Source organism: Sminthopsis crassicaudata, chromosome 2 (assembly GCF_048593235.1).
Source record: "Sminthopsis crassicaudata isolate SCR6 chromosome 2, ASM4859323v1, whole genome shotgun sequence".
In the NCBI taxonomy this organism is placed as follows: domain Eukaryota; kingdom Metazoa; phylum Chordata; class Mammalia; order Dasyuromorphia; family Dasyuridae; genus Sminthopsis; species Sminthopsis crassicaudata.
In genome coordinates this window covers 562,533,573-562,558,792 of record NC_133618.1, presented here as the reverse complement: position 1 = coordinate 562,558,792, position 25,220 = coordinate 562,533,573, and the positions used below count along the sequence as shown (strand labels likewise).

General features: G+C 34.6%; 1 protein-coding gene across 1 annotated transcript in view; it reads right to left on the bottom strand.

The window, feature by feature from the left end:
* Window positions 1-25,220, bottom strand: part of AGBL1 (AGBL carboxypeptidase 1) — a 1,143,822-nt gene that overhangs the window by 771,249 nt on the left and 347,353 nt on the right. The gene's annotated exons all lie outside the window — the stretch shown is intronic.

Genomic DNA, 25,220 nt, shown 5'->3' with positions numbered 1-25,220 from the left:
AGGAAAGGTAGATAATATAAGGATTCTCAAAAAAAAAAAGAAAAGAAAAAGGAAAAAGGGAAAAAAAGAAAGAAAGAAAAGGAAAAAAGAGAAAACCAAGATTGTATAGGTCATAGAATAATAGACATAAAGCAAGAATGGACCTCGGATCTCATGTAGCACATCCCTTCACTTCATATATAGGAAATTAAGACAAAAAACGTAAAGCAAAGAATCTGTCACCTAGGTATTAATTATCAAAAATGGTATTTGAACTGAAATCCTCTGACTCCAGAATCAGGTATCTTTCCAGGGTAGATTGTAGATTGAAATTTGCCTGCCCTCTTGTAAGTAATTCTTCACAGAACTTAGACTTCTTCTAACCAAGTCTCTAGATTCTCTAATGTGCTTTCTATCATACTACACACACACACACGCACACACACACACACACACACACACACACACACACACACATATATATATATATATGTATACACACACATATACACACACATATATCCACACATATAGATATATATGTATACACACATATACATACATATGTGTGTATATACATATATATGTGTGTATACATATATATATGTGTGTGTATATAAGTATATATTTTCATGTATATACTTTTACATATATATTTTTAACCATATTTAGTTCCATAGTCCATAAAAACCTGGAATAAGGTAGAAAATAGCATCCATGCCAATATCTAGTATAAAAATTGCTGGGGGGAGCAGCTAGGTGGCGCAGTGGATAGAGCACCAGCCCTGAATTCAGGAGGACCCGAATTCAAATCTGGTCTCAGACACTTAAAACTTCCTAGCTGTGTGACCCTGGGCAAGTCACTTAACCCCAGCCTCAGGAAAAAAAGAAATTGCCTGTGTATGAAAGTAGGGAGCTAGAATCTGTCTTCATATACAGTCCATAATAATAGGACAGGAAAAATTAATTTTACATAGATAAAACACACATGAAATGATGTATGTAACAGCACTCTGCCAACTTTAAAAGCTACTTTATTAGTATTATGGTTAATAATTATAATACCAGCTAAGAAGTATATAGTACTTTAGGTTTACAGATCATTTTATATATGTTATCATATTTGAGCTTCTCAACAAACTTAAAAGGCAGGAGGCATTATAATTATCTTACAGAAGAGAAAACCAAGAATTGGGTGAAATTGACTGATTTATCCAAGGTCACATATTTGGAAAATATTTTAAACAGAATTCCAACTCAAGATTTCTTAATTCCAAATCCATTATTACCCACCACACCCCCATATACCTATAAACATGAATTACTATTTTAATTATCTTTATTTCCATTCTCTTTTTTCCCCCCAGAGGAATTCATTTAAAATAGTATTGGCATGGGTCACTATCCTACTTTTATTCTATACTGTCCTATGTTTTGGGTAACCAGGTGATGCAGCACACAGAGCACTGGGCCTAGAAGATCTGAATTGAACTCCAATCCCAGCCACTATTTGTGTGACTCTGGGCAAGTCATTTCATCTCTGTTTGCCTCAATTTTCTCATCTGTAAAATAGGGAATACACACACAGATAGATAGATAGATAGATAGATAGATAGATAGATAGATAGATAGATAGATAGACAGACATAGATATAGATATAGATATAAATGTGTGTATATATGTATATACATATATAATAGAACCTTGTGCCCTGCTTTTTTTTTTTAATAGTTTTTATTTACCAGATATATGCATGGGTAATTTTACAGCATTGACAATTGCCAAACCTTTTGTTCTAATTTTTCCCCTCCTTCCCCGCCCTTTCAAGATGGCAGGTTGACCAATACATGTTAAATATGTTAAAGTATAAATTAAATACAATATATATATATATATATATATATATATATATATATATATATATATATATATATATATATATATATACATGTCCAAACAGTTGTTTTGCTGTACAAAAAGAATCAGATTTTGAAATAGTGTACAATTAGTCTGTAAAGGAAATAAAAAATGCAGGCGGTGTCCTGCTTTTTAAAGCCCCCAAATTGGGGTGACAAAACCTATCATTGCTTTCTAGAGCCCCCACACCTAGGTCATTAAAATATACCTTCCTAGTGAAGAAGTGATGAGGCAGGACTCCAGAGGATGGTGGGAAAATGGAGTCTGTCTATTTCAGGGACTTTTCCCTTTATATAATGTAACAAAAACAACACTGTGCACATGGAACCACATAAACAACTTGCTATTGTATGTAATTTGCCACCTGGTATCATTCTTTCATCTGGTATCACTCTGCTTCAATCTCACACAGGTTATCACCACCCCCTGACTTCTCAGGAAGGCCAAGAGCCCTTAGGGGAGATGGAGAGCTGAACCAGGCATTGTCAGCAGGTTCCTTCTGGACTGAAGGGCCTTATACCTCACTCAGAGTTCCCCCACTGACTGTGACCCTCTACATTTCGCCCTTTCTTTGTGTAATTGAAGCAGGTATATACTAGTGGTTAAATCTGTTACCATAGGAGGAATCATGGAGGCAAGTTGCAATATCATACAAGCAAGTAGTAACATAACAAATAATATTAATAAACAAAATACAATAAAGATTTCCATGAGTCCCAGAAGGAAGGTGAAAAAATAACTATCAATTCACAACCATAAATACACCTCCTTCAGTAGCCAATAAATAATCCAAAAGCAATCTATTGTCCATTATTTCATGTGCCAGGGAATCCAATGATTCCTGCAGGTTTTGAAGTCCTACATTAGTATTATTGAGAATTATTTCTGATGTTCATGAGTACACAAAGGGTTAACTGCCAAGCTCTTTCAGTAGTGGACAGTCAGCGAAGAAACCACCCTATGCCTCCTGGGTCTTCCTCTTTGCCATCTTTCTCTAGTGGACAAGGAAGACATAGCTCATTGGCACCCATCAGGTTCTTTCTCCATCTATTGAGATACAAGCAAAGCAAACCCTTGCCCCCAAGCAGTAACCTATCTGGTCCTTTCCATTTACCACTTTCTGGATTTCTCCACATCACATGGTGATGATCTAAAGATAGTGGAGCTGCTCGCACTGAACACTGCCCTTCTGGAAGGTTTTTATATAAATTATTATAAATTAATAATAAAATTATTATTTAGTAATAAAAATGTATTATTTAATACATAAAGTTAAATTTAGTCTTTCTCTAAGGTTATCAGTGGCTCCCCCTATCTTTTTTTTTTGGAGGAGTAGTGCCTTAACCCTGATTTCTGTTATTGGGAATCAAAATCTGGATAAATATCACCAAATTACATTTCAGGAGTGTGTATTAGTAGGCCTGAATTTTTTTAATGATTAAGGAACATTGTTCCACCCATACCAGTGCAGTAATTTCCATTGAATGGGAACAGGTGAGAGTGCTGACAGACCTTCTACAGCAGCCTTGCCTAAAAAGCCAAAGTACTTAATTGTTTTTTAACTATTGTAATATGTCTCTTCTTATGGAGAACCTTTTTTAACTATTGTAATATGTTCTTATGGAGAACCTTTTTTTTAAACACTAAAAAATTTAGGAGCAAAATCACCTGCTCCATTCCCAAACCTCCATCCCAAAGGGACAGCACCAAATTCAGCTGCTAGTGCTGATGGTGTCACTGCCCTTCCCACCACTCCTCCTGCCCATGAAGGCAGAGTTGAGGGAAGAGGGACATGCTCAGGTATAGGCTAAATTGAAAATGAGCTTTGAAGATGAAAAAGCAAACTCCTCAGCAAGATACTTAAGGTATTTAATTCCCTTTCTGCCCAAAAGATAATAGTACTCAAGATACTCAACTCTCTTTTCTCTCAAATGGCAGTACCCTGAAGATCTCCTAGAGCAGTAAAAAGCAAAATAAATAAGTAAAATGCTAATGCTAATAATAATAATAATAATAATAACAATAATAATAATAATAATAAAAGCTTCCTTAGGTCTGCCCCAGGTGCAGTACTCTCCAGGAGTTTTGCTTGCTTTTCTTCTCATACTTTCTTGTCTGGCTGCCCAAGTTAAAATCTTTCCTCTTTTTAAAACTTGTAGGATTCTTTAATCCATTGTATTCAGTTAGTTGTTCTCCTACTAATTTCCAAATCTCTGGCTCCAGATTCTCCTTACAAAGCCACAGAGTTGTGCACTCCAGAACATCTGAGAACCCAGTGATCTGCTTCTGTTACCACAAACTTTGCTTTTCTGCTACCCTAACTAAGCCTGCTTCTTATTTCCCTCTTTTCTTGGTATTTGCCTCACTTAGGTTGAAAAACGCAAGTGACTAAATCAGCCCTTACCAATTTTCCCACTTGCCCATTTCTATACTTACCCTTCTGGGTCACGGGATCTTCTCCACTGAACTAGCTGATGGCTTCAGTCAAGCTGATTTGTATAGGACTTCACCTACAGCCCCATGTTGGGCACCAAGTATCCTGTTTTCTAGACCCCCCACACTGGGGTCATTAAAATATACCTTCCTAGTGGAGAAGTGATGAAGTAGGACTCCTGAGGATGGTAGAAAAATGGAGTCCATTTATTTCAAGGACTTTCTTCTTTATATAATGTAACAAAAACAACACTATACATGTGGGACTACATAAACAACTTGCTATTTTATATAGTTTGCCACATGGTATCACTCTGCTTCAATCACAACACAGATTGTCACCACCTCTTGACTTCTAAGGAAGACCAAGAACCCTTAGGGGAGATGGGGAGCCAAACCAGACATTGTCAGCAGGTTCCCTCTGGGCTGAAGAGTCTTATATCTCACCCAGAGTTCACCTACTGTTTGTGACCCTCTACAGAACCTAACTCCCAAGTTTGTTGTAAGAATTGATTAAGATAATAATTACAGAATGCTTAGGATAATGTCTGCTATTTAGTAAGTGTTTTACAAATAATAGTACAAATGTTAGCTATTTGCATTTAATATTTTACAGATTATTGCCCAGGTAGATTTAAAAATGGCTTTTTAAAAATGAATAAAAGTCTTCAGATTTAAGCACATCTTCCATAGGCTCATTGAAAGCACATTTGGGATAAGAGCACAGAATTGTTATACATAACATTATATTCCCTCATAATTTTTATTTCTTCTCCTAAGTCTTTGCATTTTGAAAATTCTTCATCCCATATAGATTGACAATTAGGAGAACTAGCTATGATAACATATATTTAAAATATTCACAATTTTCCCAGGATGAATATTATAACAAAGTTATTAGATAATAGTTCCTATGTAATAATGGTATAATTCTAGCCCTTTTCCCTCCTTCTCAAGAATTTTTTAAGGTCTTTATTTGTAGTACAGTAATTTGTCATCTATTACTTTATGATTACTATATCCTAATAACTAGGGCACTTTTTGTTGATTTTTTGACAAGCCAAGCCAATAAACAAGCACCTGGTATGTGTTAAGCCCTAGGGATTTTAAAAATTATAAATATTTCCTGCTCTCAAGAAGTTCACAGTCTAATAGGGACAACAAATACGTCCAAACAAGGTATAGATAGGATAAATTGGTGATCGTTAATAGAGAGAAAACAGTAACAGAAAAGAGAATTAGAAAATACTTCCTTTAAAAGAGAGGGTTTTTTTCTGGGACTTAAAGGAAATCAGGAAAGTCAGGAGGCAGAAATGAAGAGAGAGAGAATTCCAGGAATATGTGATAGCCAAGGAAAATGCATGAAATCTGGATATGTAGTTTCTTGTTTAAAGAAACCAACAGGGCTAGTGTCAGTAGATTGCACATAGAGCACATAGAGGAAACTAATATGCAAAAAAGAAAAAAGTGAAAATAAATGAGGTTAGAAGGATTTTAAAAGCTAATTTTTTATTGCATGTTATATTGCATAGTTGCAATAATTTTCTGTACTATCATCATAATTATAAGCATCTTCATTCTAGGTATAGAATAGGAATAAATATTATACTGGTATGTACATGAAATAGAGTTCTTCATATTCTACAGTCCTAAAAAGACAGGTGAAGTATCTACAACTTCCAAACCCAAACAGCACCCTTGTTGAGGAAAAAAAAAGCAAGGTCCTTTTTGCCAATATTCAATTAGATCTTTTAAGCACCTACTATGTGCTGAGCTATGTTAAAAGCTCAGGATATAAGGCAAGAGTGAAACAGTACTTAACCTCAAGGAACTTATATGTTAGTGAAGTAATCATCATGTCCATATATAGATATGTACTATACATATACAACGCAAGTAATCTTAGATGGAATTGGGAAAGAAACTGTCTTAGGATCTCATATAGAATGAAATATGATTTAAGTTGTAAAGGGAATCAAGAATTCTAAGAAGTGAAGGAAGGGAAGGAGGGTATTGTTTTTCTTGGGCCCAATCATTGCAAAGCTTTAGAGACAAATTGTGTGTTTCATGGAGAGAAAAACGAGTAAATATAGCTGAACCACAAAATAAAGGAGAGAAATGTGCAATATTGTCAGAGAGTGAGAATAGAGTTAGCGTATGAAAAACTTTAAGTTCCAAAAAGAGAATTTTCTGTGATTTGAGAGATAATATGGAGTTACTGTATCTGATTGAGAAAGATTTGCACCATGGTCACAGCTTGAAATTTTAGAAAATTCATTTCTGTGGCTATGAAGCGTGTGAATTAGAGTACAAAGACGTATGACTAATATCTCTTAAAATATGAATAAATATGAACTTGTACCATATGGCTTTTCTGCCTTAAGGTAGAATCTATATGATTATAAGGTCTATGTCTATGGCACCTTGAAGATGCCAAAACTATATTTACTTAAAAAACTAATTAAAATTTCTTGGTGATGAATAAATAAATGAGCAAAAAAGGGGAAGAATTTATTGAGTGTTTATTATGTCCCAAGCACTGTGCTAACAGCCACAGCAGCAGCAGAAGGAGGAAGAGGAAGAGAAAGAAAGAAGTACCTGAAGCAGTAATATAAAACTGTAAGAATGCTGAGAAATGCAGTGATATGTGAAGAATGATCTAGAGGAAAGTCTGGGGTTGACACTAATTAGATAGTTACAATATGTTGAGTTTGTATTCAATAATTAATTAATCAAAATAATTCAGTCTGAAGTGTTAACAAAAGATCACCTTTTTCCAAGATTATTCCCTTTAGTCCCTATATGCATATAAGTACACATACTTGGAGTATTTATTCTGGCATCTGTTACAGAAGTGCTAATTCAGATTTGGATATTGTACAGCAAGACAGATAGCAAGATATTTGGGATAAATAGCTATATGTGAAGCATGAACTGATGTGATGGCTTAGGACAGGCTGGCTAGAGATCAATCAGGCAAACATTAATTGAGTATACATTGAATTATATTTAATTGTCCACCTATTCAAATAGTTTCCAATTGATACAGGACAAATACTTAATGACACAAATAAAGTAAAAGCATGCTGTAGTGCAAAAAATATAAGAATGGAAGTCAGTTAGCTTGAAGTTGATTTGAGATTTGATTCTGTAACTTAACAAATTATATGACTTTAACTTCTTTGGTTCTCAACTTTCTTCCTATAAAATGATAAAATTGGACTACATATTCTTTAAGGCCCCTTCTTACTTGTGAAATACTATAGTATTAGTCATAATCTCAATACTCCTGATACAACTGTGAACAAATTATTGCTTTTATCTACATTTGCAGATAAATACAATTACATTCATACATAGGCTTATCTTTAGGCTTATGGATCAAAGATTAATCTGAGAGCTAAGAATAGCTAAATTAAGCTTCTGGATTGATGATGACTTGTTTAGTGACTGTTGTATCACTCATAGCAGTTTCCTGTGTTCAGTTGCCTCATCTGCAAATTTGAGATAATAATCAACTTTATCTATCACTCAAGTTTGCTAGAAATGTGAATGAAATATGACTGTAGGTTATTTGTGTGCTAAATTTAAAACAGCACTTCACCCCCCCTTTTTCTTTTGTATTAATTATAGCACTTAAAAGGCAGATTTTATAGGGCTTATCCCTAGTTAACCCTGTGCTAGACAAAATCATGCAGTTCTTTCTATTCTTTCTCTCCTTACTTCCCCAACAGTAAAAAATAAAACAAAGAAAATTGGTTCATTTCCTTTGGGAATGAAAAGGATAAGGAGTAGGTTCCCCCCACATTTTTTTTAATTTCTGGAATCATATTCATGCAACAGGCTCTATGGAAAAATTCAGCAAGTTTGATAAAATCAAGGGGTAAAAAACAAAAATCTTCTTATTCCCTAAGTGAGTTTTTCAGATTAGAGTTTGCTGCCGATTCAATGCTCTTTATAAAACACTGTGGGAGAAACACATCTATAGTTAACTAGCTGAGCAGAGTTGAATTTAACTAGAGGTAGGCGGTTCTCACTATATTGCCTGCTCCCAGCCATATTTCACTCTTTCTAAAGAAAGCTGTATTGGAACTCCAATAAAAAGCCTGTTGAGAAAGAAAGCAGCTTGATGAATCTGAACCTAATCAGTAGCCTATTTTCAGTTCCATAATTCCATATCAATTTCATTGTGGTGTTTGAACTTTGTTCATTTGCAGCATATTGAACAACAATGTTCCCAGCAAGAAGAAATAAAAAATAACATAAGCTCTTATAAATTTTAGACCCAGAATGAATACTCTCATTGTCTGAAGCAGCACAGTTGCTATTGCCTGGTATGCCTAGCACAATGTAGTATATTAGTCAATAAGCCAAACTCAAGCCATTGCAAAGACATCAACAGCATTCTTTTTTCTTCTTCAGAGGGTCAGATTTATATTTTGTTGCAGAGCAAATACACTACAAAACGATGTGTAGAGTTTTGAGCGTTCTAAAACAGTGAACGGCAAAGAATGGTGGTTTGTCACAGAGACAAGCTGCATTTTTTTCATTTCAGATGATTTTCTTCTCTCCCCTTCTTGTGATTTAAGACAGTTTTGCAGTCACAATGCTGAGTTAAACTTATGGGACTGTACAGTCATAGTGGCAAATGGGGCTCCTGAGAACCCATAATGGACACCAGGTGTAAATAGCACACAACACAAATAAGATGTGCAGGTTTTTTTGTAATTGACAACTACAGCTTTAATAATGCCTATCTCTACTGGAGGTAATGAGATAACAGCTAAAATTAACTAAATCTGCCCCAGTGATTAAAAACATCTACAAGGTAGACTACAACTTAGTTCTTTAATTTTGGTATCAATGGTAGTAAACCTTTAATAAGAAAATAAGAATCCAGGCACAGAAAATTGAAGAAATTCTTCAAATGAGTTGAGTAACAATCTAGGGAAATTTTAATTAAAATTAAGAGATGGTATTATGAAATGCACTGTTCTCCAAACCATATGAATGCTCCTTTCTTCTGCAGACCAAAAGTTATGTTAATTTTATTTAAATGGTTTAGGTTTTAGGACTGAATAATGTATGATGCATTAGTATTTCATTGATAGGAAACAAGAAAAAATATTAGGAATCAGTTTTTGAGTAGTGGCAAAAGTAATAGAGAGGAACAAAGCAAGGATTAGGGAAAAAAAAGAAAGAAACCCGAAGAGAAGAAAACACCAAGGGACAAATGGGGGGTAATCATTGGAAGAGATTATTTTAATCATGGACTTCAGGAAACAGAGTAAAGTGATTGAATAGGATGAAGTCAGAGCATAAAGACTGCTGATATTAATACTTAACCCAGATTAAGGAAGAAAGTATAGGAAAAGAGAAACTTGTTCAAATGTTGTTGCAGAGGAATCCAGGGAAGTAAGTAACTACAGTAAGTAATAGCATCGATTCATATTTATGTAATTGCAATAATTCAAATGTCTCTAACACTTTGACGTTGATCAGTATTTTCTTCAGTACAATCTTGAATGGTAGATACCACAAATAATTTTTGCTCTAGTACTCTGTCTCAGAACTAAGCCCACTTCATCATTCTTTGGAGTTCCATAGGAGTATTCTGAAGGTTTGTAATAGTGCTCTTCTATATTATCATTTATTTAAGCCCCTCCAAGTTATGTTTCTTCCAAATGGAGATGCCTGTGATCAGCCCTCTTGTTTCATTTAAGCATTTAATATCAATTGGATTTTACCAAAAGATATTGATTTCAAAGTTATCCAAGAAAATAAAGTATAAACATTTTCCCAAATCCTCCAAGGTATTTTCACCTTCCACCACCTCAATGATGGATTCAGTCAATAGAAGAGGTAAAACTCATAACATAGACCATTTCCTACAGAACACTGGTATTACCAAGTTGATGTTTTTATTTGATATTGCATGAATCCTTGCCTTATCTATCACTGCTCTGTAGTCCATCTTCCCAAGATTGGATTTTTTCATTCTTGCTATAATATCTCACCTAGATTCTGACTCCCAAATTCCTATGGCTAGCTCCATTAAAATTTCAAAATTCTGAAGTTCAGAAATTCCATTCTCTTCACCAGATTGCAGGAGCAAAAGAAGCAAATGAGATAAAGTAGGAAGTAGCTGAAATTGAGAGATTTTTTAATGCCTTTAAAGCTAATCAGAGTCTCTCCATCACATCATTAGCCAACCAGAGTCAGTTATAAAATGTGTGTGTATACACACACACACACACACACACACACACACACACACACACACACATATTCCAAATTTCTTCACATTTTTTCCTCTGCCCATCACCATGATTCTCCAAGAAGCCATCTCTTCAGCCTCCTTGACACAGAGAGGTAGTATCAACTCAACAAACTTATGGGGGTCTATGCATACATTGAAGCTCCTTTACATACATTTGAAAAAATAGGGTTAGAGGAAATATTTGACTTGCCCAAGACTTCATAATCACTGTAACAGATATCAGAAGTGAAATTCAAATTTTCTCCTGACTTCTAATAATTGTCATAATTCTACATAATTATCACTTTCCTAAGGATTGTGAGCTATTGAAAATATAATCATCCCCATTTTAAAGGAATTGTGATGTGCAAATTAAATGACTTGCCCATAATCACCAAGTTAATAAACAGAGTAGCCAGAAATACAACAGTGATCACCTGCCTGCAAATCAAATTCTCTTTCTACCTTACTATACTGTTACTAATTAAATTTAAAGAGGCTATAGAGAGTTGTACCTAGAGCTGAACAAGAACAAGAAAACAATACATGTAACCAAGGCCTAAAGTTAGAATAATTTGGCCAGCCTCATGACAAACAAGGCTCTATGTATAAATGCTAATCATATGTTCACTGTATCAAATCAGATTAATTAACAAAACTTTGTAAGAAATTCAGGATTTTCAGTGAGGAAGAATTGTGGAGACCATTTGAATGAAGAGCAATAGAAAAAATATATAAATTTTATTATTGTAGGATTACAGCCTCATGATAGATCACCTGGCTAGGAAAAGAAAATGTAAAGAAGATTGCAGGAAGAACACATAGGAGTGTTAAAGGTTAGAATGAGCTGAAGCTAGCTATGAATGCTAAGGACAACAAAAAGAGTTTTAAACTACTTTGGAGAAGAGAAAAGGATCCAAAAATGAATAAGATTGCTGCTTAGAGTAGGTAGATGAGGATAACAGATGATGGTATGAAAAAAGAATTATTCAAATCTTATTTTGTTTATTTTACTTAATTTTTGCTAAAAATGGTCTTTGGAATAAGAGAGATAGAACAAAAAGAATTAACAGATAGGTGAGGACATGGCAAAAGAGCTTCTATAGGTCCTTGCTGAGTTTAAATTACTATCTTAAGAATTTACAAAACCTGTTGTTTATTAATAACACTACTTATTATAATATATGGTCTTTGAATGACCCTAGAAAATAGAAGAGACACTGCATGGCTTGAAATGAGCTAATGTTTCCTAATTTTCAAAAAAAAAAAAAAAAAAAAAAAAAAGAAGAAGAATAGTAGAGGCTCCAATATATAGACCAATAATTATGACTTTAATTCTTAGCAAAATTCTGAGATGTTTGTTCTTCAAGACTCAATATTCTTAATGAAGTCTTCCTTGGTTGCCCAAACAGTTAATTCTCTTCATCCCTAACTTGTATTTATTTTTCATATGTATTGCATATTTCAATATAAGCATGATTCACTCACCCTCCTAGAATGTAAGCTTCTTGAGAAAAAAAGACTTTCCCCCCCCTTTTTCTATCTCTAAGGAAATAGCAGTGATTTTCACGTGGTAAGCACTTGCTAAATGTCTACTGGTTAATTCATAGTTAATAAGCATCAAAAAAAAAAAGAAAGGAAGGAAGGAAGGAAGGAAGGAAGGAAGGAAGGAAGGAAGGAAGGAAGGAAGAAAGAAAGAAAGAAAGAAAGAAAGAAAGAAAGAAAGAAAGAAAGAAAGAAAGAAAGAAAGAAAGAAAGAAAGAAAGAAAGAAAGAAAGAAAGAAAGAAAGAAAGAAAGAAAGAAAGAAAGAAAGAAAGAAAGAAAGAAAGAAAGAAAGAAAGAAAGAAAGAAAGAAAGAAAGAAAGAAGGAAAGAAAGAAAGAAAGAAAGAAAGAAAGAAAGAAAGAGATCAAAAAAGAACTGAAATGGCTTCATCCAATTACTAGAGGAATAATTTCATATTTGACAAGAACTTCTGGGAAAACCAGAAAGTAGTTGGGTATAAATCAGTTTTAGAGTGTATCTTCCACTATATGCCATAGCTAGTTTCAAATGCCATATACAAAGTTATATCTGAGGAAATTAAAACAAAAAGGAAGGACCTGACTTACAAATATAGCTGAGGTGACACCACTTAAACAGCAATTCCATTATGATCAATAAAACAATAAACATTTATTAAGCACCTATTATGTGTCAGGCACTGTCAAAAGCACTTTGGATACAAAAAAAAAAAAAAAGCAAAAGACATTTCTTGTCAAGGAGTTTACAATCTAATAGAGGAAACAACATGCAAACAAATATACTATATTTGCAAATTATATACAAGAGAAATTGGATATAATTAAAAGATGGAAAGCACTGGAATTAAGTGAGATTAGGAAAGACTTCCTATAGAAGGTATTATTTGGGACTTAAAGGAATCTGGAGAAGTCAGAAATCAGGGTGGCTGAGATAGAATAGTTAAGCCTGGAGATAAGCTAAGGAGCATGCCAGGAACCACAGTATGGAGTGCCTCTTTATGGAACAGCTAAGAGATAATGTCATTGTATGAAATACTTCATGTCGGGAAATAAGGTTTTAAGTAAGAACATTGGAAAGATAGGAGGATTTAGTTTGAGAAGCCTTTGAATATCAAAAAAGAACATTTTATATTTTTTTTCCTGAAGGTAACAGGAAACCATTGTAGTTTGCTAATTGTGTTGTGGGAAATAAGGAAAGCCATGATCATATCTATATTTAGGAAAATCACTTTAGTAGGGGAATTGAAATTATATTGGAATGGGAAGAGAACTGAGGCAGGCTCTGCACTAGTATGGTAACAGTGTCAGAAGAGAGAAAAGGATATATTCAAGAGAAGTTTCAAAAATGAATAGGGCTAGGCCATGGCAACAGATTGGAAAAAGTGGGGAGAGTGTGAGAAATGGATAGAGGAGTGATAAAAGAGTCCATAATAAGGAGTCTAGGATGATTCCTAAATTGCCAGCTTGAGTGACTAGAAAAATGGTACTGCCCTCTATAATCATAAGTACAATATAGGGTGAAAAATGGTTTAGGAAGAAAGATATTGTATTCTGCTTTGAACATATTGAGTTTAAGATTGTGCTAAGCATCCAGTTCAAGATGAGTAAACAAGATAACAGTAGGCAAAAGAACTAATGTGTTTCTATACTGCCCTGAAGAAATGTTGTCTAGATTGGGGGCAGGGGAATGGGAGTGGAGATATACCAATTTAACTGTACTCTGCATTGAATACTGTATTCATTTCTGCTATCACATCTGAGAGAGGAATTTGATCAGGAAGAGAATAGTAAGAGGTAAGTAAACAGGATAATGAGTGAATTAAGAAACATCTTATATATATATATATATATTGGTTTTTAAAAATGGTTAAATTTGAAGAAAAGTTTTTAAAGGCAGCTATATGATAGATGCATGATCTTAAGTTACCTACCTTGATTTTCTCAGTTCCCTATATATTAAATAAGAATCATAATGTCACCTACCTCCCAGGGTTTTGTGAGGATCAAATGAGATATTTGTAAAGTTTTTTTTTTTTTTTTACAAATGTTAAAGTGTTAAAAATGCTAGTCATTACCATCATTTGAAGAACTGACATATAAAATAGTAACTGGATCTTATTTTGATTGGCCTTAAAGGGCAAAATTATGAAGAGTAGGTAAATACTTTAGGGTTGCACATTTGTTTTAATATAACAAAAAAACTTCCTAACAATTAAAGCTGTCCACAAGTGAATTGGGATGCTTTGGAAGGTAGAGGCTCACTTCTGATCACAGGCTTTCAAGTAGAAACTAAATGATCACTTAGTGATATTTTTTTTTTTCTGAGGCTGGGGTTAAGTGACTTGCCCAAGGTCACACAGCTAGGAACACTTAGTAATATTTTCAAAACTTTTTGTTGGAGAAGACTTCCAACTCTAAGATTCTATGATTCTTTGAGCAAGATATCTGCACAAAATTTGAGCATAAAATTTTGACTAACATTACCCTATGCTGTAGTAGGACAGAAACAAGTCTTAATTAATTAAATTTATACTGTATAGGCACTATGCTAAGTCCTTTTCAACTAATTATCCTCTGTGGTCTTCACAACCAACCTAGTTGGCCTATGTTACTATTATCTCTATTTTGTATTTAAGGAAATTGTGACAGATAGTGGTTAAGTGACTTACCCAAGTTTACACAGCTAGTTTTGACTTCAAGTTTTTCTCACCCCAGTCCCAGCTTTCAATTCACTTTAACCACCTTGCTGCCTAATATCTATTAATATACTGTGCTTCAAAATTGGTTAATTGAAAGTGTGTGCTGTGTAGGGGGTTATATTACAGAATCTAAGGCATGAACAGGATTGAGAGGAGGGCTTTTAGTCTTCAGAACTAAACCCTTACTCCAAGATGGTTGAGAGATCAGATACCACTCACTCCTCTGATCCAGCGTCTCAGTTCAATTGTTTGGGCACTAGAAATAATCAGCCCTAGAAGGGAAACTTTCTAAGACTATTCCTAGTATTTTTAAACCAGTTAGAGAAAATCTGGCAGACTAGTAAAAGAGAGCTATAGAACTGTATTATAATATGTGTCAAAATACATATGTATTTTCATGTGCACAGTACTGCATGAATATGATTATCATTTGTATTTGTATAGTGCCTTACATTTAACTAAAATATAACCACATTCAATATCTGAGTGAGCTACATAACCAAATTCTGAAGTGGATAGGTCAATAGTTATTCTCTCCATTTCAAGATGAGGAAACTAAGGTCCAGAATGTCTCTTCCTTACTGCAATAGAATTACTTGATTTATAATGGTTTTCCATATATGTATGTTACACACACACATATTTATGTAGTTGTGTGTGTGTGTGTGTACTTCTGTACCGAATATTCCTAGTTCTAGTCTCTCTCTATTACTACCTGCCACACATTATTTTATAGATTAGAAAGAATGATGGGGAAAAGAGAAAGTGTTATAACTTCATAAAAATATTTTCCCATATGATGATCTGAATACTCCAGCATACTCCAGATAGAATTTTCATACTCTTATTGAAGAGGGAGGGAAACTGTTCTCTTTAATAAAACTGTATTCCTTTTAAGAATATCAATCTGAAACTGTGTTCCCTTTAAGATTATTACTCTGAAACTGTGTTCTCTTTCTTGAAACTGTATTCCCTTTCCTGAAACTGTGTTCCCTTTAAGATTATCACTCTGAAACTGTGTTCCCTTTCCTGAAACTGTGTTCCCTTTTGGAATCTCCCCCCAGATAAGTTATCTTTTGGGATGCCAGACCCTTTCATTGAATTAGAAATCTTGGTCAAAAAGCACCCCTTTGAAGTGTTGTTAATTCTGATTGGAGATCTGGGCAGAATACTGATAAGAATCTAGGCCTGGAAACTTTGGCTTCCTTTTCAACCTGAAGCCTCAAACCCCTTTTAAAGAGCAATTTCCCTAATAGCACTTTGCAGAAGGTCCAGAGCAACTTGCTAGGACCCTTCCTGCTGAGAAGGCATTCTCTTCTCAACATCAGCCTCCATTTCCCTAATAGTACTTTGATACTAAAGAAGTCAGTCTCTTAGCAAAACTTTGATTTTTACCAATTAATATTTCGGGTTTCATGAATTCTTTCATGAAGAACATGTGCACCAATCATAAGGGGATTGTAACAACTCTCTGACTGCCACAACCTCATAATCATCACAAAATAGATAGATCTACCTAGAGTTAGGAAGATTCTAGTTCAAATATACCCTCAAACTCTTACTAGTTGTGTTATCTAGAGCAAGTTACTTAAACCTGAGTTTGCTCAACAATAAAATGGGAATAATGATCCCTACCTACTAAGGATCAAATAAGATGATATTGGTAAAAGTATTTATCAGTGTCTGGAACATAATAGGTGTTTTATAAATGTTGGTTATTATTATTATTCATTCTGAGGTGATATTAATACAACCTTCCTGCTAATTATCTTGTTGATAAGCATAATAATGAAAATAGTATTTGAATGGAAACAAGAGATACAAAGGTTACTCAGATATTAACTGGAATTTTGATTTTAATCTTTCTCAGCTTCAACTAACCTATCTATGAAATAAGAGGTTTAGAGACTTTAAAATAGGGGAGAAGACTTTTTGGACTGAGACCCAGGAACCTCATTTGGAGTTCTAGCTCTGTCGCTTACTATTTGGAAGAATCTTATGGAAAGTATTTAAACTTATTGAACAACTATTTTTTGTTTGTGAAATTGAAAAATCCTATTCAGTTCAACTCAAAAACTACTTAACAAGTCATTCCAAAGCATAAAGCACTGGGCTAGGTACAAAAGCTTTGCCTAGCCTTTTTCCAGTCTGGTAGTTTGAAATGTGGAAGAATGAACAGTCATAGTAGAAACAAAGACTTCAGGCCTTAATCACCTTATTTGGACCTAGATGAGGTAGCCTGTCAGAAAATAGACCTATTGTTACTTCTTCCCCTTTTGAGTCTAGGTGAAGAATATGAAAAGGCAATGACCTTGTTTGCTTCAGAAGGTCAAGAGAGTGAGCCACTAAGAAGTCCAGAAATATAGTCTAAGCCAGGATTTGCATCCATCCAGTACAGCATCAAGACCCAAAGGAATGACCTTCAGGAGTCAGTCCAAGGATAACTGACTCATTCAGCACCTCTGCCAAATTTGTATGTGAAGTTAATGGGATAAATACTAGATAGAAACTATTTTGTATAAGCCTGCACTCCCTAGGGACCAAAGTTGTATAGGAGAATATGTGTCCCATATGTTGGGGGGGAATGTTTATACTTCTGGGGTTTTTTAATATCTTTGAAAGTAATATCTTTACCCCTGTGGAAAAGCCAGAAAACAAAAACAATATAGTCCCTCTTCACAAATGCTATCTCAAATCCCCATCTCAAAGAGTTGGTTATAAAGAAAGTACTTTATAAACCTTAAAACCTGAATAAATGTGAGTTATTATTATTAGATAATCTCGAAGGTCACTTCCAGCTTCAGAATTTTATGATTATCAATGGCAATGTGAAACAGGGATAGTAGAGAAAATTGAAATCCATAAAAACCTCATTGTAGATTTTAGCCAATAGTTTTACCTTCCTCTCCGAGATGTTTTTGTTTTGTTTTGTTATCTCTTAACAAAGGTGCTAACAAGAAGCAAAATTACTTGACGTATCATCTCTTTTTACCTACTGTCTCCCATCTTCTAATGAAACTACTAATGAACAGTGAAATGGTTAGAAGTCAGACAGCAGAAGCAAAAGGAGAAAACAAAAGAACATGGGTAATCATCCCCCTAATTGGGCAATCAATTTCAACAGGATAATCAGGCATAGACAATAACTGTATAGAGTGCTGGGCCTGGAATTAGGAAGACATTTTCTTGAGTTCAAGTCTGGTCTTAGACACTTACTAGCCATGTGACCCTGCGAAGGTCACTTTACTCAGTTTCTTCATCTACAAAATGATCCAGAGAAGGAAATGGCAAATTACTCTAATATCTTTGGGAAAAAACCCTCAAATGGGATTACAAAGAGGCAGAAAAGATTGAGCAAGAACAGCAATCCTCTTGAAATCAATCAGTCTATATTCTGCCATGGCCTTCTTCCAAGGCATTGAAGTTATGATTAATTCTGTCATTAAAAACAGAGGCAGCTGCTTCAGGTTTCCAAATAGTTTCCATTAGCAGCTGTTCTGAGTTTCTTGGGCTAGTTCTTACTTGACATTACTAAATACTGACCATAATTATTCCCTGTCTCAAGGACTCTTAAGCCTATCTCTTAACCAGAACCTTGCATTCTGCTTGCCAAATAACTGATTCATGCCTTGTCAGAGCTAGAAGAAACTTAATGATCATGAGCCTTGAAGAGACAATAGATATGCACAAAATCATCCCATCATTTGACAGATAATGAAACCAAGGCAGAGAGGCTAAAATAATAAGTCCAGAGTCTCCACTAATGCTAGCTAGTGATAGAGCCAAGATTTGGTATTCTTCCACCCCACTCCTGCCATGATCCTAATAGACAACTGACCTCTTGCCTTTTCTTACTATGATATTTTATTTACTCTAATTTTTATGATCTGTGATATTGGAAATATTGCTGACCAATCAAGGCAGTGACAGAGGAAGGGATGAAGCTTCCACTTCCAACAAAACTTTCTTTGCTATTAGAGGATCTCAGAGATAAGTCAGATGGCGAAGCAGATAAGAGTGCCAGACCTGGAGTCAGGAAGACTAAATTCAAATCCAGCCTCAGATACTTTCTTTACTTATGAAACCCTAGGCAAGTCACATAACTTCATCTGTAAAATGATCTGGAGCAGTAAATAGCAAACCATGCTAGTATCTTTGTCAAGAAAACCCCAAATAGCATCATGAAGAGTCTGAAACAATTGAACAACAACAGACTCCCAATGCCCCAAAAGAGAATGAAAGCATGGTGCAGGAGACAGGTAGCTGGAAACAAATCTTTGATTTGTTTTGTTTTGAATTCTCTGACTTTTTAAAAAAATTAATTAATCAATTAATTTGATATTTTCCCCATTTACATTCAAAACAATTTTTAAAAAACTTTTGAGTGCTAGTTTCTCTCTCTTATCCCCGCCCACAATTAAGAAACCACATGTGAGGTTAGGCAAAACATTTCAATAAAATTCAAGTTGTGAAAGAAAAAATAGTTTTCTCACCCTAACGAAAATAAAAACCCTCAAGAAAAATTAAGTTAAAAATAAAGAGAAAAATAGAGAATGCTTCAATCTATATTCAGACACAATTCCTTTTCTGGATATGGATAGAATTTTTCATCTTAAATCCTTCAGAGTAGTTGTGGATAAATATACTACTAAAAAGAACCGTTATTTACAGCTGGTCATCCCAGAACATTGCTATTACTTTGTATACAGTATATGTCACTTTGGTCATGGAGGACTTTCCAAGTTTTTTTTTCCTCTGAAAACATACTACTTTTCATTTCCCAGAGAACAATAATATTCCATCAGAGAAACTTGCTTTGAAAAGTTTTTTTTTTACAATTATTATTGCTAATCATATTTCCCCCATTTATTCTCTCTCTCCTTTCATCCTCTCCCAACTCAAAGTTGCTGCCAACCACTCCGTTCCCCAATATGCCCTCTCTTTAATCAATTTCTCCTCTTACACAAATTTCATTCCCCTTCTATTTTCCTGCAGGGTAAAAGAGAATATATATATATATGTCATTTCCTATTTGAGCCAATTCTGATGAGGTAGAAACAACTCTTTGAGACTTTACAATCATCTAATTGATGCCATTTTGTTTTTATTTTTCTTTGAGGCTAGAAACAAACAAACAAACAAAAAAATCTAATAAACAAAAACCCTCCACAGCAACAATGAGAAGGGAAGTTTGAATTGCAAAGGAACATGTGATATAGAAATGAATATTTGAAATAAATTCCTATGACCTGCTATGTAGTGTTCTGTGCTTGTGATATTAACATCACATTTCAGAGGCTATTCTCAAGAATAACACTTTATACTAATAAACATTCAATAAGCTTAAAAATCTTAGATTCTAGATTGATAATCACATGCCTCTCCCTTTAATTCTGTTTTCTGCTTATGTTTCTTTTTCCCAGGAGTCAGTGACTTCTAGCACCTGACTTTCTGGCTCTCTTTACTTTCACTTTGTCAAGACAAATCTGGAAGAAACCTAGAATCCTACATGTGAAAGGGGCCTCAGAGACCTCCTAGTCCAACTCCCTCATTTTAGGAAAGAAACAGATTTAGAAAGGTTGAGCTGCCCAAGGTCACCCAGGTAGTTTCAGAATTTGAGCTCACATCTTCTGAGGTTAGAACCAATAATGAGGAATTTTCCATCTTTTAGAAATTTTTCTATCAGAAAGATCTTAATAGAGGAACTGAGCTTCCTAATATTTTCCTATGTGTCTCAGGGGTGATTAAAAACCCTTCCTCTGAAGAAGGAAATGGGCCAGCTCAGTGTGGGAGCAATATACTGCATACAATATACTGCCATTTCAGGCCTTTATAAACCCAGATTTGGGTGACTTATTTTCACCTAATTCTATGCACACATCAATCAAGTTTTGCATTTTAAGTGCAAGTATCTTTTGTCCAACTATTTCCCAAACACTGTAATTAGCATTTGACTTGTGACCAACTCTTCCATGAAGGTAATTAATACATGAAAAGTATGTCTTTTGAAGATTTGGTCTATTTTTATTTTTCCCCACACTGCTGATAGGCAACAGAGAAATTTCAACCTAATTCCTTCTTACTTTGTTTTCAGTTTTGTCTAACTCTGTGACCCCATTTGGTGTGTTCTTGACAGAAATGCTAGCTTAGTTTGCTATATCCTTTTTTAGCTTATTTTACAAATGAAGAAACTGAAGTAAACAGGGTTAAGATTCTGAGATCAGATTTGAACTCAGAAAATGAGTTTTCCTGACTACAGGCACAGTATTCTATCCACTGCCCCATCTACTACAACTCCCATATCACTACATTTATAGATGTACAAAATAAGATGACAGACTAGGGCTAGCAATGTATTTGATCTATAACAGAGAGATTTCCCTGTGAGAAGCTAACTAATATGTACTGCATTTGAATTGATCTTTGCCTTGTTAGTACCATTCTCTAAATAGCTGAAAAATATTGAGCATAGATATCAGCACCCTATGTAAAAATATTTCTCCCCAGTTAATAGAAAATGATTATTGTAGTCCATTGGACTAGAATGGAGACCCTGACAGAGAAAATAAAAGAGTAATGAGATTTTTTGATATAAAGTATTCTAATTCATAAGCATCTTTCTATCAAAAAAATCCAATTCTGAAGTATTCAAAACTTGTATTTCTCGGGAAGGACAATTGAGCCTTCTTATTTTGCAGCCCGCTGCTTCTAAACTACAAACAAATTTGCTGAGCTAATGGGTGTAAATGAAAAGGGAAAAAAAAATCAGCAAATCTATTCCTGGGCAATTTTCAGATAACCAAGCGGAAGTGGCTTAACTAGCACTGAGATAACAAATTTAGACTTTGCATAAATGTGAACATATTCTTTTAAAACTCTTCATCCATAGTCAAAAAGACAGATTTTTTTCTGTAGCTTTAATATATTATAACATATTGGAAAATAAAAATATACATCTGTGAAAAATGATACCTAATATATATCAAGTAATAATATAATATTTCAGGGTTTCTTTTTCAAATTTCAATTCACACAAAAATGACAGTCATTAGGGAGAAAAGAATAATAGCACAGGCTAGCAGGAGGAAAAAAACTGCAGGCAGATAGAGCAGAGTTCTTTCTCACAAACCTCATTCCTAATCTTAGTCAGGAACTTTACTTTACTGTTACTTTAGACTTTATTCAGACTCTGCTGGTGTTCTTCTCCCTCTTTGTACAGTTGGCCTTTCCCCAGTCTAGCCAGATACAAGAGCTCAAAAGATCATCATTTCCTTTGACCTATAAGAGATGTCATGAAGTATACAAACCCCCATAAGTTAGTTATGGTGGGGACAAGTCTCTTCCAACTGAACTCAAACTTAAAACTCTGAAAAGAAAAGGCAGCAGGAAGAGCCTTTCTTGAATGCTGGGATGATGCCAGAGCGTCTAACCTAACCATTTATCTCTGCAGAGCCACATAACCCTCCCAGGGAATGTAAATAACAAAAATGAGATAGCTCAGGGACCTTTTCATGCTACATAAAGACTCATTCAACACATCCTACCTTTTTACGTTGTGTTAAATTTCACCATGCCTAGAATATAACAAGACTCTGTTAGAGATGGAATTCAAAATCTGAAGTGAGAGATTAAAAGAGCTGCTGACTTCACTCAGAAAATCTGGTCAAATATTCCAGTGAATAATGCCATTACCACATGACATATGGGTTTTTTTTCATTTGTTCTTCATCTTTTTTCTTCATGATTTAAATATATTAGCAGCAAAAGAAAAAAATCTATGCAGAAACCCCTTTGCTCTGGAAAAAGTCAAATTTCTTTCCTTACAGTATCATATAACCCATGAAATGGCATGCCAAACTTTGAGTTTTCACAGGTGTATTCAATCTAAGAGCAATCCTTAAATCATATAACAATGTAATTTCTAACAATTATATAGTGCATTAAGATTTGCAAAGCACTTTACATATATTATCACATTTGATCTTCAAAATAAGCCAGTATGATAAGTATTATTGTCATCATTTTATAGCTGAAAAAACTAAGACTATAATAGGAGTTGAATGACTTTCACAGAGTCATATAACCAATCAGTGATTATGACAGGATCTGAATTCAAGTTTTGCTAACTCCAAGTCTGGTTCTCAATCCACAATACCACCCACTTAGCTCCTAAAACTTAAATCTGATTCATCCCCTTCTTTCTGCCTTTCACCTCTTCCCCAACAAGCTCTTCCAACAAATCTCCAAATAACACAAAATTATATTTTGTCTAGGGATCCACATATGTGGATATACTTAATCATTCCAGGTAACCATCCATATCAGGATAAAACCTTTGTTTCATGTCCTTAAACAAATGCAAAAAACACAAGGGACAAAGGAGATCATGAACAACAGAAACAATTCTTCTTCATCTTTTCTTTATTTCTATCTCTTCAAGGTTTATACATATTTTCTAAACTTTTAATACGACCCAATAGTCTGTACTCCTTCAAAAGGAAAACAATCTTTAGGGTCGATAAAAAGCAACTCCATTCAATATTCTAAAGAGACTCACTTTTACCTTAAGGACATTATATATAAAGGTCCATATTTATGATACTACCTTAAGAGCTTATATTCCCATGTGAAAATTGTCAATTTGGGACTCTGTAGCGGTGATTACTGATTGCTGTTGAACCTACACTATCACAACAGGTCACAGTTATGGATGAATGCCACCTGTTGTATATACCATGTTGTGGCTTTAATCTCTAACTGCCCAATACCAGGAGAACTTGGTAATGCCTGGGGAAAATATATTTTGCTCACTAGAAGACATTCTCATATTTTCTTCTATTTAAGAAGCAAGAACTGACCCAAAAATCTGTTTTCTTTTTTAAAAGTACTGAATTCTTGAACTTATGAACTTAAGATTCTAGAAAGGAAATCCAATTGGTAATACTTTAGAATTCACCATTCTCTATAAAAGTTAAATTCCAGAACTTTCTAACTTAGGTTCCTGAAGATGCAACCCTCAGAATTAGCACTATCTTAGAAAAATTCTCCTTTTATCTAGAAGATTTGACCCCCAAATAAACACAATAGATTTTGGAAAAAATCCAAAGCAAATCCACTCGAGTTTTCCCAATAAATCCCTCTATCTACTCTAGAAGTCTAGATCTTTTCATAAACAAAGCTGAAGTTGCTAAAGAAGCAATTTTTAGACAGATATGATCCAGAAACTCCCCTTTCTCTTACTAGGTGGCTGGATCCCTAAACTTGGTATCAAGTAACACTCTTTTGAGGAGGCAGATTACATAACTGAGAGTGCATTCAACTCTGATGGGCATGAACATTAATAACTCTGCAGGGAGATGTGGGAATACTATGCTTTTACATAGATTTTTGCCTTCCACTAGGACTCAAATTCTGCTCTTAGCAGTCCAATTGTCACATTTGTTTCCAGAAAAGAAAAAAATGACAAGAGAGTAACTGAAACTAAATGTCTTTTTCATTAGGTCAACACAAAATAAGTCCCAAGTCTATTACTTAGTATCTGACCTTCAATAGGTTATTTAAAAATGTTTGCACAACTGAAAAGAGCACTGGCCTGCATCAGAAAGCCTCAAATCTGGCTTCAAATGCTGCTCGCTATATGACTCTGGGCCAGTTATTTAACCTCTATCTGCCTCAGTTTCCTAAGATTGATGGGAAGAATGACTTCAATTTAAATACACCCTCTGATACCCATTCTCTCTGTGACTGGACAATTTAAAATTGTAGAGCCTCAGTTTCTTCATCCATAAAAGGGGCAAACTGGAAAAAAATATTCCCTCTTTCCAACTCTAAATTTATAATTTTATCATTTAGCTTTCTTGGGGAAATATATTTCCCCTAAGGACTGTTTCAGATACCTTAAATTGATCCTTCTATCCATCCTCCAACATCACAGGGTACTCCCATTAAGATCATATTGTCATCTGCCTTGCTGCTGCTCCCATCTTCCTAACAAGAAAAAGGAGTTATAGATGCCAGGAGAGTATGATAATCTGCTCTATAACGCTATTCGTACATCCTGATATCATAGACCAAAACTTACCCACTTATCACTCCTTTTTATAAGTTGTATCTTTTTCTTAGAATGTAAATTCCTTGGATGATATGAACTATCATATATCTCATCTAGATTAGTGCCTGGCACAGATTATGTGATTAATGAAGACTTTTTGATTAATGGAATAATGAAGAATGATGATCTATTCTACATCCTGATTCTCTATTCCTCAAAACATTTCAAAACAAGAGAGAGAGAGAGAGAGAGAGAGAGAGGAGAGAGAGAGAGAGAGAGAGAGAGAGAGAGAGAAGAGAGAGAGAGAGAGAAAGAGAAAAATAGAGAGAGGGGAGATCTAGATGGCAAGAAATAGACC